Source organism: Cannabis sativa, chromosome X (genome assembly GCF_029168945.1).
Source record: "Cannabis sativa cultivar Pink pepper isolate KNU-18-1 chromosome X, ASM2916894v1, whole genome shotgun sequence".
Taxonomy (NCBI): domain Eukaryota; kingdom Viridiplantae; phylum Streptophyta; class Magnoliopsida; order Rosales; family Cannabaceae; genus Cannabis; species Cannabis sativa.
Genome location: NC_083610.1, coordinates 1,825,784 through 1,842,687, shown reverse-complemented (window position 1 = coordinate 1,842,687; position 16,904 = coordinate 1,825,784). Strand labels below are relative to the sequence as shown.

At 31.1% G+C, this 16,904-nt stretch overlaps 1 long non-coding RNA gene across 1 annotated transcript; it reads left to right on the top strand.

Annotated features, from left to right (window-relative positions):
• The first annotated feature begins 6,288 nt into the window (after positions 1–6,288).
• LOC133032512 (uncharacterized) lies at positions 6,289–8,132 on the top strand. Its single transcript, XR_009685142.1, has 2 exons — positions 6,289–7,400; positions 7,486–8,132. It is a non-coding gene; the product is annotated as an uncharacterized LOC133032512 (long non-coding RNA).
• The last annotated feature ends 8,772 nt before the right edge of the window (positions 8,133–16,904 follow it).

The window sequence follows — 16,904 nt, the reverse complement described above, 5'->3', positions numbered from 1 at the left end:
TTGAAAGTGTAAAAAGTTAGAAGTAGAAAAAAAAACAAGATAGGTATTGATAATTTGGTGGCGTTTGGATGTAAAATGAGACGCTTGAACGAATTATTGACTTGTGCTTAAAGGTAGTATGGGAAGAAAGAATAAAAAATCCCTGACTAAGGAATTATAAATAGTGAGTCTCCAGTAATAAATCAAATACAAGTAGGGGTATAGGAGGTATAATAGTGAAGGACAGAGTAAGGTCTGTTCGGCATAGTTTGCAAATTATACATATAGTATCCTTACCCTGATAACTTGGATGATCAATACATTATGAGATTGGTATGGTTGACTTATTGTTAATAGTCAACAAATAATAAATAATTAGGCTACGATAAGCCATGGTAGGGTTGAACTTATTTTAAAGGGGTTATTAGTGTGCTTTCTATGTTTTAATACATAGATGGTATAGTCTTAAGTAAATAATTAGTATTGGAATGTATATTTAAGAGATTTAAAAGTTTTAGAAGTACAATTAAGAAGTTGAGATATTTTTTTGGTGAATTAAAGACGGCTACAATATTGAGGGCATGACTATGGCTGGAATAATCAATGCTATGATAAGTATGAAGTTATGTGATACCTCAGATGGCTAGTATATTAGAAGAAGCAATCATTAAACATAACTATCAGAATCTATCGGCATTACAGATTCAAACTTCACCACTATAGCAAGATAATACCAAAGTAGATAAAAGTTAGTATAGAAAACTAGCTAATCTCATAATCAAGTCAACTTGATTGAAGGGAGTAATGGAGGACCAAGCACCATAAGAGAGATTAGCAAAGAAAATACAATAGAGTGATACAAAAATCAGACAACAAAAGGAACCAAAGACTATTATCTTGGAAAATGGGAAGTCATGACAAGTGCAACGAATGCATGGATAAAGGAAATTAAGAAGTGAACGTTAGACAAAAAGGTAGTCGGATAGATAGTTAAATATTTATACATAGAAGACCTTTTAAAGAGATTCCATGTTTATTTCCAAGTGCCATGAAAAAAGTGTCTATCGATGAGTAACAACTATGAAACTGCAAGAATGACACCGTAGCTTTACAGTGGAATAAAAAGAGAGAGAGAGAGAGAGAGAGAGAGAGAGAGAGAGAGAGAGAGAGAGAGAGAGAGAGAGAGAGAGAGAGAGAGAGAGAGAGAGAGAGAGAGATAGAGAGAGAGAGTAAGATTTTAGTCTATAATAACATTCAATGAGAGAATGGGAATAATTAAAGAGAAGTTTGCATAAGATCTTTTACCCTACTCTTTGTGTTTGTTATTTTTGTATTATATAATGTGTTCTCAAGTGACATGTAAGGATGTTCATGAGACAATGAATAGTTTTACTCTTGATGGCATGTAAGGATGTTCATTAGAGAATAAATAGTTTAACTCTTAATGACATGTAAGGATGTTCATAAGAGAAGAAATTTTTATAAAATTACGAGCAAGTTATTGCAAAACTTATGTATTTAAAGCATGTATATGTACGTTATTGTAATAGAGTACATTTTGGTATTTAAGTAATGTATAGAGAAATAATAATACTTAATTAAGTTGTGTATATTTTATGTGTTATGGATTGACCGATAAGACATAGGTTAAATGCATGTTTATTGGGTCCATATATATGGTAGATAATGAGGTAATGCAGTAAGTGGCGAAAGACATGAAGACTCAACACCCCGAGTGTTGGTAAGTTAAATTTCGAGGACGAAATTTTTTTAAGGAGGGTAGAATGTAATATCCAGATTAAAATAGTATTTAATTTTTTTTTCTCTCCTTGGGATATTAATTGTGTGAGGATAATTATCTTATATATTTGTGTTGTTAGTGAGTTGAGATTGTTGCTTAGATTATTGTACCAATTTTCTAGAGAGAGTTAAAGTTATATTAACTACGAAAGTAAAATATTATGGTATTTTTACAAGGTAGGTGATCATTTAATTAAAGCCCAATATGAAAGTTTATTAGGGTTTTATAAATTATTTAGTGGATTTTAATTAATGGTATAAGTGATATTAAATAACATTATTATAGAATTAATGTTAAAAATTCGTAGGTTTGGATAAATTCGCAGGATTAAAAACTGTTTTACTAAAACGATCATATCTGGAGTTCTAGAGCTCGGATTGAGGTGATTTCATTGGCGTTGGAAAGATAATTCAAAGATCTATCAATTATGTAGAAATAGATTTATCGTAATTTTAACTTTATTGGGGTCACAATTAAGGTACAAAGTGACGACCTGTTAAGTTTAGTATAGTAACCCTAAGTTCTAAAATTCAAATTTAAAACTTATATCTAACAAATAAGATTTTTATTTAATTATTCTATTTAGAGTTAAATTAGTATTAGATTACAGGGGTTATTTTATTATTTTCTTTTATGGGTTTAATTAGATTATAAAACCTAAATCTATCACATTCTTGATACGTAATATGCAGAGCCTCTAACCCTGAGAAAAATAAAACTCAATCTCAATCTCTTTCTTTCACTCGAATACAATTCTTAGAGAAGACACTCATAAAATCCTATACCCTACAAGTTATCCATCTCGCTATCTATCAAAGATTTATAATTTTCCTTCTTGTTTCATTCTCTTCGCCAAACAACTCATGATTTTCATCAACATAACATTGAGATCACCATCACCATTCTAATAATTTGAGATTTCAAGATCTAGCACTGATTAAGAAGAGTCATCAAGAGGTAAGAGAGTTCTTCCACTTATTGTTGTGAACTTTTAGGTTAAACTATGAAATCTCGTTTTTTATTTTTTTTCTGAAAATTATTGTCTTAGTAAAATAGTCATATCTCTCTCAATATTGATCCGTTTTCAGCGATTTTTATATCGTTAGAAATCTTATTCGATGATCTAAAATTTTTATGAAGAAACTATTCACCATTTCGGTGATATTCTATGTCGAAAATTATCATCTTTCTGATATTATTGTAAATTGTTTTTTTCATATTCCCAGAAAAAGTACTTTCACTTAAAATACCATAACTCTCTCAATTCTTGTACATTTTTAATGATCTATATATGGTTTCAAAGCTTATTCAATTTTCCATAAGTTTCATGAAGAAACATTTCGTGAATTCGGAGTTATACTATGTCGAAAAGTTAGTTTCCTTCTGTATCATGTAATTCGTTTCTCGAATCTTGTTCTTCCAAAACTGTTTTGGTAAAATTGTAATATCTCTTTGAATATAATTCTAATTTTAGAGATTTTGGTATCATTGGAAAGGAAATTTAATTTTCTAAAACTTTTATGAAGATGTTATCTTCTAGTTCTGAACCTTTCAATGCAAAAAGTTTGTATTTTTGCTAAGTCGTATAATTCGTTACTCCATATTCCTTCTCAGAAATAGTTTCAGTAAAACAATCATAACTCTCTGATTTTTAATCCATTTTTAATGACCTTTATATCATTGGAAAGATAATGGAATTTTCTATAATTTTTATGAAGACAACTTTTACTGAATTAGTGTAGTTGTTGGTCAAAAATAGTAATCTTTCTGCTGTATTGTAAGAGTACGAATTTTAATATTAGGGCCTTGACCCATGTCTTATTATAGGTAGTAGTGACGAGATAACAACTCTTAAGCAGCAGGATTTGAGGTAAGGAAATTAAGTAGTTTTTATGTGTTGAACTGCATAATTTAAATTATTTGTCTATTGAAATATTATTTGTGATGTATTATTATGAATGTGTATATAGTACTGAGAATGTGTGGTATGGACACAATATGAGTTTGTGAATCGATATATGTTATGGTTGGTACGATTTGTGTGTTGTATGTTGTATGATGTATGTGGTGTGTTGTATGTTGTATGTTGTATGTTGTATGCTAACGTCTCAGGTACAAATGAGGGCCATGGTGGGGTATGATACGGGATAAGGCCGTTGAATGTAGAGATACCCTACCCTACATTTGTCTGATTCGTGTATGACATTGTTATGGTGGGTATGATACAGTGATGTTACTGTTGAATATAGAGATACCCTATCCTATAACAATGGTAGGGCTGCATAGGCCCATGTTATTATATGGGCAGATTAGGCCCAGGATATTGTAGGGTCAGGCTAGGCCCGGGTTATGTAAGTAATGTCTATGATATGCCAATGTTGTGATAATGACATTATTATTTATAGTATTGATATGATTATGTTATGAGTATGATATTGGAGTTATGATCTCTGTCTATGTGTACGGTGTGAACAAATAATATAGACTTGTATGATAAAGGTTTCTATATGTACAGTTATTTGGTTATAGTTATAAAAGAGCATGTATGATAATGCTAAAACTTAATAAATACATTAATGGTATGTGTGATATTATATGGTATTGTTTGATAAGCATTTCCTTACTGAGCTTTTAGCTCACCCCCCTTACTTTCCCCCTACAGGTATTAGACAGGGAAGTATGTATAGTGAGCGAGGTCGGATTCGTACGTATCTTGTGAGCGGCTACGGGCGGACAAACGATATAGAACGCCGGTGGTGCCTTAGTTTTATTTTAAGCAGTTGATAAATCTAACACAGTGGAAATGCATTATTTAAAATTATTTACTTACTGTATCTTGTTTTACAAATGAAGGATCCTTCTCTGTTGCATTTTGATTTTTTTTAAAATCTACTGTTGTATTTAAATTATTTTTTTTATCTTTTCAAATTATGCATGAAAATAGTATTTTTGTAAAATAAGGCAAAATATCGGGGCGTTACATTTCCTCAGGTATGGTATTATTTATATATATATTATTTATTTTTTTTATTTGTACAGAATAAATTTAAAATAGCTTTGAGTTTATGTGTGAAAATATGTTTAATATGCTGAATAATTGAGATTTTTGAATAACTTAGATTTATATATATATATTATTTAATTTTTTTTATTTGTATAGAATAAAATAAACTGCTTTATATGTTTAATTGTAAACTTAAATATAAATAAAAATAGATTTTTGAATAACTGAAATTTTTGTTTTTATTTTTTATTTTTGATCTTGTTTGTTATGATTATTTTTGTGTATGAAATTTATTTTGTCATAGTCTAAAATTAATTTAATTATTTAGGTGGAGTTATGGATATTAATATAGAAATATAAGATGTGGTTATAGAAGATAATGATATGCCTAATATTGAAGTGGAAGAGGAAGTAGAAAATGATAAAGAGGAAATGAGGAATGAGAAAAATAAGAAGCCTAAGGGGAAGTCAGATATTTGGCAGTTTTTTACTAGAATTGTGGGTGGTAATCCTGAGGATCCTAGGGCAGCATGTAATTTTTGTGGGAAGGATTATGCTGCTCACCCTAAAAATTGCGGAACTAGTACTTTATTGAATCACTTGAATCGGTTGTGTCCAAAGAATCCTAATAGGGTGAACAAACAAAAGACCTTGTGTTTCGAACCTCAGAAAGAGGGAGAGGGTGGTGTTACTGCAAACTTGATTGCAGTGCAATTTGATAAGCAAAAGTGTAGGCAATCTATTGCAAAATACATTTTGTTGGAGGAGTTGCCTTTTAGGCATGTGGAGAGTGAAGGGTTTAGGCAATTGATTCGTCAGTTAGAACTGAGACTTGAAACTATATCCCGTATGACAATTGCTAGAGACATTTATCAACTGTACTTGGATGAAAAAGAAGTAATTAGAGGTGTTTTGAAAAAAGTAAGGGTTTCTCTTACTACTGACACATGGACTTCTATCCAAAATATAAACTATATGTGTCTCACTGCACATTGGATTGATAGTCATTGGAAGTTACAAAAAAGGATCATTAACTTTTGTCAAATCACTGATCATAAAGGGGAGACAATAGGGACTGAGATTGAAAGTTGTCTTAATCAATGGGGGATTCATAAGATTTTCACAATTACAGTTGATAATGCTTGTACAAATAGCACTGCGATTGAGTATGTTTTGAGAAAATTCAAGAGCAAAAGACATGCTATAATTTTGGATGGAGAGTTCTTGCATTTAAGATGTTGTGCACATATTGTCAATCTGATAGTAACTGATGGGCTAAAGGAAAAAAATGAGTCAATTGCTGCTATAAGAAATGCTGTGAAATATGCAAGATCATCACCATCAAGGTTGTTGGCATTTAAAGAATGTGTCAAAGCTGAAGATATTGAGTGTAAGGGGCTATTGTGTTTAGATGTGCCTACAAGATGGAACTCTACTTATTTGATGTCAGAGTGTGCTCTTAAGTTCCAAAAGGCATTTGACAGGATAAAGACCGACAAAAATTATAGGTATTATTTCACTGAGGAGGATAATGGAAAGAGTAAGGAAGGACCACCTAATGAAGATGATTGGGAAAATGCAAGGATCTTTGTGAAGTTTTTAAAAACGTTTTATGAAGTCACTTTGAAATTTAGTGGGTCTTCTTATGTGACCTCTAACTTGTATTTTCAAGAGATCTGCGAAATTCAGAATGAGTTGATAACTTTGTCAAAGGCAAGAGATGGAATGCTATCCTCCATGACTGCTAATATGAAGAGAAAATTTGATAAATATTGGGGAGAGTCAAAGGCATCTAATGGTGCATTAATCATTGCTACTGTTCTTGATCCTAGGTACAAGTTACAATTTGTGGTTGACTGTTATGAAACTTTCTATGATATATCATTGCAGTCAAAGTTGATTAAGAAAATTGAAGAGAATTTGCGCAAGCTGTTTGTTTTTACAATGAGATGCACTTTGGTGTGGGCCCAAGTTCAACTACAAGTTCTAATTTATCAGTTTCTGTTGAAGAAGATACTACTAAACCTGGGGGACTTGTCTCCAAGTTTATGTCTAAAAAACGACAACACGATAATGAAAGAAATAGAAATGAGATTTACAAATATTTGGCTAATGATACTGAAGATTTTGTTGTGGGTCAGCGTTTTGATATCTTGAAGTGGTGGACGGGACAATCGAATAGGTATCCGGTATTAACTTGGTTTCTCAAGATGTTTTGGCCATTCCTGTTACCACTGTGCCATCAGAGTCTGCATTTTCAATTGGGAGGCGTATTCTTGATCCATTTCGAAGCTCATTAGTACCAAAGATAGTGGAGGGTCTAATATGTTTGAAGAATTGGTATAGTGAAAGCAACCAACCAATTATTGTCAAGGAATACATGGATGAAGAAGAATTACCAAATACTTTTGAACAACTTGAAAATGGTAAAATATACTATTTGATCTTGAAAACTCCTTATACATAAATTTTATTATTACTGTTACGCTAAAAAAAATTATCTTGTTATGATATATATATTTCATTCATTTGCAGAGATTATTACTACTCCTAGCGAGCATCCTAAATGATATATAGCGTTGTTGCAAGTTTGAAATGGTTTCATTAGAGATTAAGGTTGGTTATTATAATTATGTATTGTAATTTAATCAATATCAAGTTGTTATTTATATGGTAATTAAAATTTTTTATTATTTTGCAGAGTTGCATTTCATTTGGAGCCAACTTTTAAAGTCACTTTTGTTTTAATTATGGAGACTTTATGAATTATTATGAACTTAGATTGTGTTATGGACTTAAATTATGGATTTTTTTTTTGGATTGTTATGAACTTGTATGGACCTTTTTAAGGACCTTTTCTAGATTGTTATGGAGTAGTACTATGGACTTTATAAGAATTGTTACAAAATTTTCATAGATTATTATCATGCCTTGTTATGGAGTTTATAAAGATTGTTATGAATTTTTTAAGGACTTTTATGCATTGTTATTAACAGGTATAAATTTTTAGTTAAATATTTTTTTTCTTGTGACAATATACTTTGGAAGTTTTGATTTTTAAGCAACCCAAACCGCCCAAAAAACCGCATAAAACCGCCTCCTAAAAATCTGCCCAACCCAAACTTTTATTGGGTAGGTATGGGTTGTGATTTTAAAAAACCGCCAAACCGCCCAAAAACCGCCCAACCCAACCCATGTGCAGTCCTAGTTGATTTAGCAATTTTTAGTCTTCATCTATCTGGTGTTTCATCCATTTTAGGTTCTATCAATTTTATAACAACTATCTTCAACATGCGTGGACCTGGAATGACTATGCATAGATTACCCCTATTTGTGTGGTCCGTTCTAGTGACAACTTTCCTACTTTTATTATCACTTTCGGTACTGGCAGGGGCAATTACCATGTTATTAACCGATCGAAACTTTAATACAACCTTTTTTGATCCCGCTGGAGGGGGAGTGTAACGCTCGTATTTTAAATTTACTAAACTCGAAAGATAACTTTAATATATTATACCTTAATAACTATATGGGTCGGGATCCCGAGTATCAAAATACAATTTAAAAGTATTTTACTAATATGTACACATAATATTTTTTTTAAAAAAAATTTGCTAACATGCAACCTCAAAATACAGACTCCAAAGTATTAAAATACCGAAACCCTCCAGGCTGCACTGCCGCAATATGTACAATCACTGCCGAGCTCTATCTCACTGTTCCTCCAGCTTTGCCTTTCCTTTACCTACACAAGGTAGCAAACTGATGAGTCAACAGACTCAGTAAGATATGCAAGAAATATATAAAAATAATGCAATGTCGGCTTTATGGTTAAGCCGCCCTGAGCTCAATAATCAAGCTCACCAAATGGTTAAGAACGTTCTTAAGGGTAGTACGACTACTGTACCAAATGCACTAAAGTACCAATTCTGTACTCGTGTTGGTAGAGCCCTAACTGTACTCCCGGGATTTACTAAGTGTTATACCACGAACACGACGTACCCCAGGTACTCGTGTTGGTAACACCGTAACCACATCAATAAACAACACTTTACTAACACAAGCATATACATTCATATATAAGTTCTTACGCTATCTTACCTCGTTCCGTGCTCAAGTGTGCCGGTCAGCCTGAGTGGAAGTGCAGCTCGACGTTTTACAGGGCCCTAAACCATAATGTTCAAACTTTGATGAGAGACTCGCTAAAACACTTATCGGGGATTTAAAATAGAAACTAAGCTTAACCCTATCGATAAATAGGATGCCAATACCCTAAATTACTTAAAAACGGGAAAAACTAGGGCTCGGGAAAAAGCCCCAACCGGCAGACCGGTTCCCAACCGGAACCCCAGTTCCTGGGTACCAACCGGTCGACCGGTTGCTAGAGGCTTCCCAGAACCGGTCGACCGGTTCATAGCTGGGAACCTCAAAACCGATCCCCTCTCCACAAATCAATCCCAAACTTTGTAAAAACCTCTAGAACACCTGTATGCACTATAATAAAGCATAACCAAGCAGCAGAACACAATGAACTCCACAAAATCTCAAATTACCATTAGAGGTCAAGGTTTGAGTTCATAACTCAAACCTTGCTACAACCTTTCAACCACAATAAAAAACAATCCAAATCCATCTAAATAACCTCAAGCAATCTCCAGAATTCAAATTAAAATAACAATTATATTCACAGCTCCATAAACCAATAACCTCTACCTTAAAACCTAACCTAAGCTTAAGAATTACTAAAAAGAGAAGACTAGATCATAATACCTTAAATACAAGCTTCAACTCCCTTGATTGCTCCTGAATTCAGCTAGGAAAAATTTAAACTTGGATGAGAAAGAGTGAGGTTCGAAGGAGAGAGAGAGAGAAATGAAGAGCAAAAGCATTTCTAGGTTTTTCCTCTTTTATTTTTTCCTTTTCCTTAATTTATTTTCTTTTAAAATAATATTAACCTATTCAAATAACACCAACCCCCTTATCACTACAAGACAAATAACCTTTAAAGAAAAGACCGTTTTACCCCTTAGACAAATTAAAATGAATAACAACCCCCCAAGGGCAAATTGGTCAATATTAAACCCGAAAATTCAATACTTAGCAGAATACCCCGAACAAATAACGTACATCAAAATATATGAAATAAGACTCTCTAAAGGCCTCAACGCCGCTTTCCACAGCTTCCGAACACAACACAGAAATCAGGTAATTAACATAAAATAGCATAAAAAAAAACATATATGAATTCAATTAAATTCCCAAAATTTATATTTTTATCAACAACAAAATCTCATACCTAAACCCTAATTATTTAATAATCTAGAGTATTAATCATATGCGGTCTTTACAGGGAGACCCTATATTATACCAGCATCTCTTTTGGTTCTTCTGTCATCCAGAGGTGTATATTCTCATTCTGCCTGGATTCGGTATCATAAGTTATTGTTTTGACTTTTTCGAAGCGGAGCGGCATACCGGAAAAGAGTTAGAAATTTTTCTCCCCAACGACAAGCGAACGGGCATTTTCGGGGACTAGCCCACTTCCCATTACTCAAGAGGGCAAGGAAGAAAGTAAGCTCGCACGTGAGGACTATCCAAATAGTTGGATAGGGCAGGACATAGACTAATGGGCACAAGCCCTACTCGCCGGTTTAATTCCCTTCTTCAGGTCCAAAAGAGTGTCATGGCTAAAGGTCGAAGAAGCTCCAACCCCGACGATCTACGGAAAGAGAGATATTTACCAAGACTACTAGAGCAGAACGACACTGACAACTAATAATTCTATCGAGGTCTTGAAGAGCCTTGTGTTGAAGTAAGTACACCGGTGACATATATAAGATCAATGGGTTCTTTCCTCAACTAAGAAGAAAATTAGTCAAAGCAATACTGATCGTGAAACACCATGAGTAGCAGGATGTTGAGGTCCGGAATTCGAAGTGAAATTTTTGATTTGCCCATTCCTAGTCGTCATGGGAAAGAAAGGCAGAAATAAGAAAGAGATTATTCCCTGAGAGCTTGTCCAATAGTACCAGTACCAGCAGCAGTTGTATTTACTAGGAGTGTTCGTGGTGCGGGTGGTGCAGTTTTTGACCATTTTTTCAAACCAACTCGCACATGCAGTTTTTTTAATTTCTCAAACCGCACCCGCACCGCGAAACTAAAAAACTGCAAAAGTCGCACCGTAAAAAATAGTGCGGTGCGGTGCGATTTTTGCGGTTTCAACAGTTTGGACTATCACCAAATAATTAAACTATAACAAATACAACAAAGCTTGAGCAACACTTGTTAAAAATACCAGAAGGCTTGAAAATAAATATGAAAAAAAATTAAGTTTTAATAATACAGTAATTAGTTGACTTTGGGTTGGACATTCACATATTGGACCTAAATAAATATAAAAATTGGTATTTTTATAATGTGCAGTGCAGTGCAGTTTGAACTTCATATTAACAATTCAAAACTGCAAACTGCACCGCACCGCTGGGTTAAAGAAAAATTCAAACCGCGACCGCGAAAAATTTTAAATCGTATTTTTTTTGCAGTGCGGTGTGGTGCGAGCAGTTTGAGTGGTTTGATGAACACCCCACAAGTAATTGATAATATAAAAATAAAAATAATTAGTAAATTTATAACACGCATCAGTCATTCAAGTGGATACAATGGAATTGATGATATCTCTAGATTGTTAATTATTCACGTTGAAGTTGTTACATTAAAGTCATTCAAACAGAATTAGTAACATTATTAGTAGTTGTGGATAGGTCTCACACACTCTCCTCTATATTCTCGGTTCTTATTTTTTTTTAAATGCTCTTCCTTTTGTAATGTGTTAGGTTTTTTATTAGATATTTTTGCTAGTTTACTTTCCAATTTTCCTAAGGCATTTCTCTAGTTCATGTTCGTTCTCATAAATTAGCGTGTATGTATTTAGAGTTGATGGTAAATTAGCCTGGATTAAGGATTTTCCATATATACTCTATTGTTGTTATTAAGAGTTTAATTTTAAAAAAAAATATTAATGAAGAAATATATCTTTATATAAGTGCAGTGAGTTTATAAAAAATAATAATAGAAATATTATTTTTAGATATATAAAAAATAATAAAAAAAAATATTTTTTAAATATGTGCAATGAATTAAAAAAAATAATAGAAAGATGTTTTTTTTTTTTAAAAAAAAAAGATGTCTAATTTAAATTTAAACTCTTAACGTTTTAAAAAAGAATAACATTTTTTATTTTATAACTACATATTTAATATAAGAGATATATATTTATACATTTGATTCTAAGTATTTCAACATCATCTATTATTTTTGTTTTATTATTTTTATGTCAAAGAAAATCATTAATTATTTTTATTTTAAAAGTGTCTCAAATGATTAGTAAATTTCTAAAATAAGTTTTAAATTAAATGTACCACTTAATATTTAATTAAATTAATAATAATAAAACATCAACAACTTTTGTCCTTTAACATAGATAGATAGGAGCCTCTAATTTATGCCAAAAACAATAAAGATTATACAAATTAAGATATTATCAAAGCTAAAGAAAATAATATAATCAAATATTCTAGCAAAATACAGTATATTCATCTACAAAGAAAAATATCAAATATTATTGTTGTCTTTTTAGTACATAATGAACATAGTAATTTACACACATATATATATATATATATATATATAAAATAATACTTACAGCTGCACTATAAATAACCTTATTAGCTCTCATCCATTAAAGCACATTCCCAAACTCATCTTAAATATAATCAAACTCTTAATAATAATAATAATAATTATGAAGTTAAACATTGTTATACTTATTTTCTCATTGTTCAGTGTTTTTATTTGGTTTGATTAGGGGTGTTCATTGGATCACATCCAATGTTTTTAGGCCTATCCAGATCCGATCCAATCATATATTGGATGTTAGATTTTACCATCCGATCCGATCCAATTAATTTCATCATCCAATCGATCCAACATCCATTGGATGTTGGATTGGATCGGTTCTATCCATTGGATGTATTTCACATATATTTATTTATTTAATTTGGGTTTATCCAATATTTTAAACCCAATATTTTTTGGATCGGATTGGATCCATCCAATATTTTAGATCCAGTATGTATTGGATCAGACTGGATCCATCCAATCCAAGAAAAAAAGAGTAAAACTATAATGTTAATTTTCATATATACATATAAATTTGACGTATAACAATATAAAATCTAATTACCCATCCAAACTAAATGAAAATACTAATTAGTTCGATTGGATGTTGGATGTATTGGATTTTTAGACACCCCATCCACCATCCGATCCGATCCAATTGGATATTTAAAAATAACATCCAATCCGATCCGATCACAATTGGATATCCAATGTTTGGCGGTCGGTTGTAATTGGATCGGTCGGTTCTCATTGGATTGGATCGATTTATGCACACCCCTAGGTTTGATGATGAGATTATAGTCTCTGCTTCAAGTGCAGGTACTCGTGGGCCATTTCAACCTCCAATAAGGGTAACAAGTACTCCTCAAGGCCCAGGCCCAAAAGTACCAAACCATGAAAATCCAGAAAGAGCGGACCATAGATGTGGGCCAGATTTTGGAGATATTCCATGTAACCCAGGAAGGTGTTGTAGTGTATTTCAATTTTGTGGTGACACAGCTGAATATTGTGAAACAAAATGTAAGTCTCAATGTTGGGGAATTAGTAACTAGTTAGGGTTTTTGCCCTAATAATATGATAATAATGTTAATTTATGCTATAATTAAGCAAACATAAAAGAGAGAATAAAAATATTGTTTGTAGTGTTATGTAATCTAGTCAAGAGAGCTTTATGATTGCAATGTAACTTACTATAAACATGATGAAATAAATAAGCTACTTTTTTTTTTGTCTTTTTTTTTTCTGGAAAAAACTTTGCTTCGTTGAAAATATCAATAGAGAAAATAAGTAGCAAGGATATGTCATTGATGAATAATAAAGCCATCACAAAATATTTATTATTATTATTCACCTAAAGCAAGTTTTGTTAAGGAGTGAACAATCCCGTTAACTATACTAAAGCATATCGTGTAGCTCAATATGTTGTTAGAAGTTTTTGATTCAATTCAAATCGTAGCATTTTTGAACACACTACTCTTAATAAGTTTAGAGATTTATTGGATTCAGAATATTTTAATTAATGAATGTTTTACCCCTAAAAAAACTATTAAGGCATTAACAATAGAAAGACTATCGAATTCAATCATAACTTAGCTAACCTCTTGCATTGCATTAATTGATCATTATATGAACCGACTTAAACATTTTATAAAGCAAAAGAAAAAAAAATAAATCCTTTACATTCTTTTCAAGCGGCGTATTAATTATAACTTTTTATTATTAGTAAGTTGATCCGGTCATCAAGTTTTATTCCTATTGGTTCATGTTGGTCCAAGTTAACTAGGGTGCGCTAATCAATTTTGTTTTGGTAGTTAGTAGTCAATCTTCTATAAATTGAAACCTCTAACCCTGAGCCGGCTAAGCAATGATTTCATGTAAATTCTTTTCTTTGTAAATCAAGTGATTGAATTCTCTTAGATATCGTTTGGTTGGAGATAATAAAAATGAAATAGAATGGAGTAGAAATAAAATAATCTTCATTCCATTCATTTGTTTGATTGCATGTTAAAATATTAGAATGTCATTCCAATGGAATGATCTTTCTACTATTTTGGTGGAATGACTATTCTATTTTAAAATAGAAGTAAAGACCATTTCAATGCATGCTGAGAAAAATTTAATAATTTTTCATCAATTTTTTTATGTATTTTAAATTTTCTTCAATTCAATTCCTATTCCTATTCCTATTCTCATTCTCATTTTTATTCTTATATTTTATTCTTCCTAACCAAATGCTACCTTAACTATGTTAGAACGGTAAAGAAATGAATAATGAGAGAATTGTAATACTCTAAGATGAATTTCATGAAATGAAATAAAGTGGCGGTTGTAGTTGAATATGTATGTGTTTAAGTTTCATCTGTGTTCTTTGTTTGTAGTACTCAAATGGTTTATTTTTCTGATATTATCACTGGAACAAGATAGTGATTTTGTTTGTGTTTTGTGGCAAATTTCTGAATCGATTCCACAACACTTATTACAACTTCTTAATTAATCTCCACGTTTGAAATTATATGTTAGAATGTTTTTTTAAATTTTTTTTCATAGCAATGTTCGTTATAGTTGTAATATCATCCATGTAAATTTTTAAAAACTTTGAACAGTTTACAGTTTCGAAAACACAGGTCATTGTACTCTAAATTACCACGCTTGTTCAAAAAATTTCAAATCTATTTTTGACATTGTAAACTATTTGAAATTTTTCAAAATTTTTTAAAAATTTATAGGAATAATGTTGTAACTATAACAAATATTATCGTGAAAGAAGAATTTGAAAAAAAAAATATTTCAAGGTTATCTAAAAAATTATAATAGAAAAGATTCATATTTTTTAATTTACCAATTATGATGAGTAGTCTTTTACATTTCTCAAAATTGCATTCAAGTACTTATAAGTTTCATTGTTTTGCGTTGCACAATGTTTTAATGAACTTTTTATAATAATATATCCATGTGGTAATTTGTTTTTATAACATTAAATATCAACGAACAAATTTGTGATATATTAAGTTTTTTTTGTTGAGAAAATGTGATATATTAAGTTAAATATCAGTTTTTTTACTATTGTTGTTCAAATTCTATTTGTAAATTGTTAAATGCTGAATACATTATTATTTTTTTAAAAAAATTTAAATCTCCAATTAGTTTTATTTTAAAAGTTTCCTAAATGATTAATAATTTTTTAAAAATAATTATAAAACTAATTTATGTATGACCCAATAATTTTTTTTTTTTTTATGTAACTGGTTGTTTAGACGGTTAAATAAAGCCAATTCTAAACTATAATTATTTATAATGTATTTAAATTTGTTTAAAAAAACACTAATTCAGGTTGGTTTTTTGTGGTACAAGTGATCTTTCAAATTTACCGCGAAAGCTTTAACTTTTTAAATGATATTGAATTAAGCTTGTATTTTTGGACTCCATGAAAGTTCATTTTTAGATTTATTGTCTTTGGTTTTAGCATTGAGTAATTTTTATTTACTAGAAGGAGTTAGGAGTTATATTTTTCGATATGAGTGATATTGTCTAAACTTTCAGTGTATCTCTTTTTTATGTTAGTTACAATTATAAGGCATGGATTGACTCTATATGCCTTTTGACTAGCTTGTCCTTTGCATTTCTCATTTAGATAGAAGCCTCTAATTATGCCAAAAACAATAAAGCTTATACAAAAATACAATCAAAGCCAAAGAAAATAATAAAAAATATTCTAGCAAAATACAGCATAGAATGAAATAAAAGGCTTTTCTCTTATGAGTTAATTTTAAAAAAGATATCATTGTTGTCTTTTTACACATAATGACACAAGAAAACGGCTATTGAGGCATAGTAATTTACACACACAAATATATATATATTTAATAATACCCACAACTACACTATAAATAGCCTTGTTGGTAATCTTCCATTAAAGCACATTCCCAAACCCATTTCACATATAATTAAACTCTTAATAATAATAATAATAATTATGAAGTTAAACAATATTCTTATTCTTTCATTATTCTGTGTTTCTATTTGGTTTGATGAGATTATAGTCTCTGCTTCAAGTGCAGGTACTCGTGGGCCGTTCCAACCTCCAATAAGGGTAACAAGTACTCCTCAAGGCCCAGACGCAAAAGTACCAAACCAAGGAAGCCCAGAAAGAGCAGACCATAGATGTGGGCCAGATTTTGGAGACATTCCGTGTAACCCAGGAAGGTGTTGTAGTATATTTCAATTTTGTGGTGACACATCTGAATATTGTGAAACAAAATGTAAGTCTCAATGTCGGGAACCACCTAGTAAGTAACTAGTTAGGGTTTTTGCCCTAATAATATGATAATAATGATAATTTATGCTATAATTAAGCAAAAATAAAAGAGAGAATAAAAATATTTATTTGTAGTGTTATGTAATCTAATCAAGAGAGCTTTATGATTGCAATGTAACCTACTATAA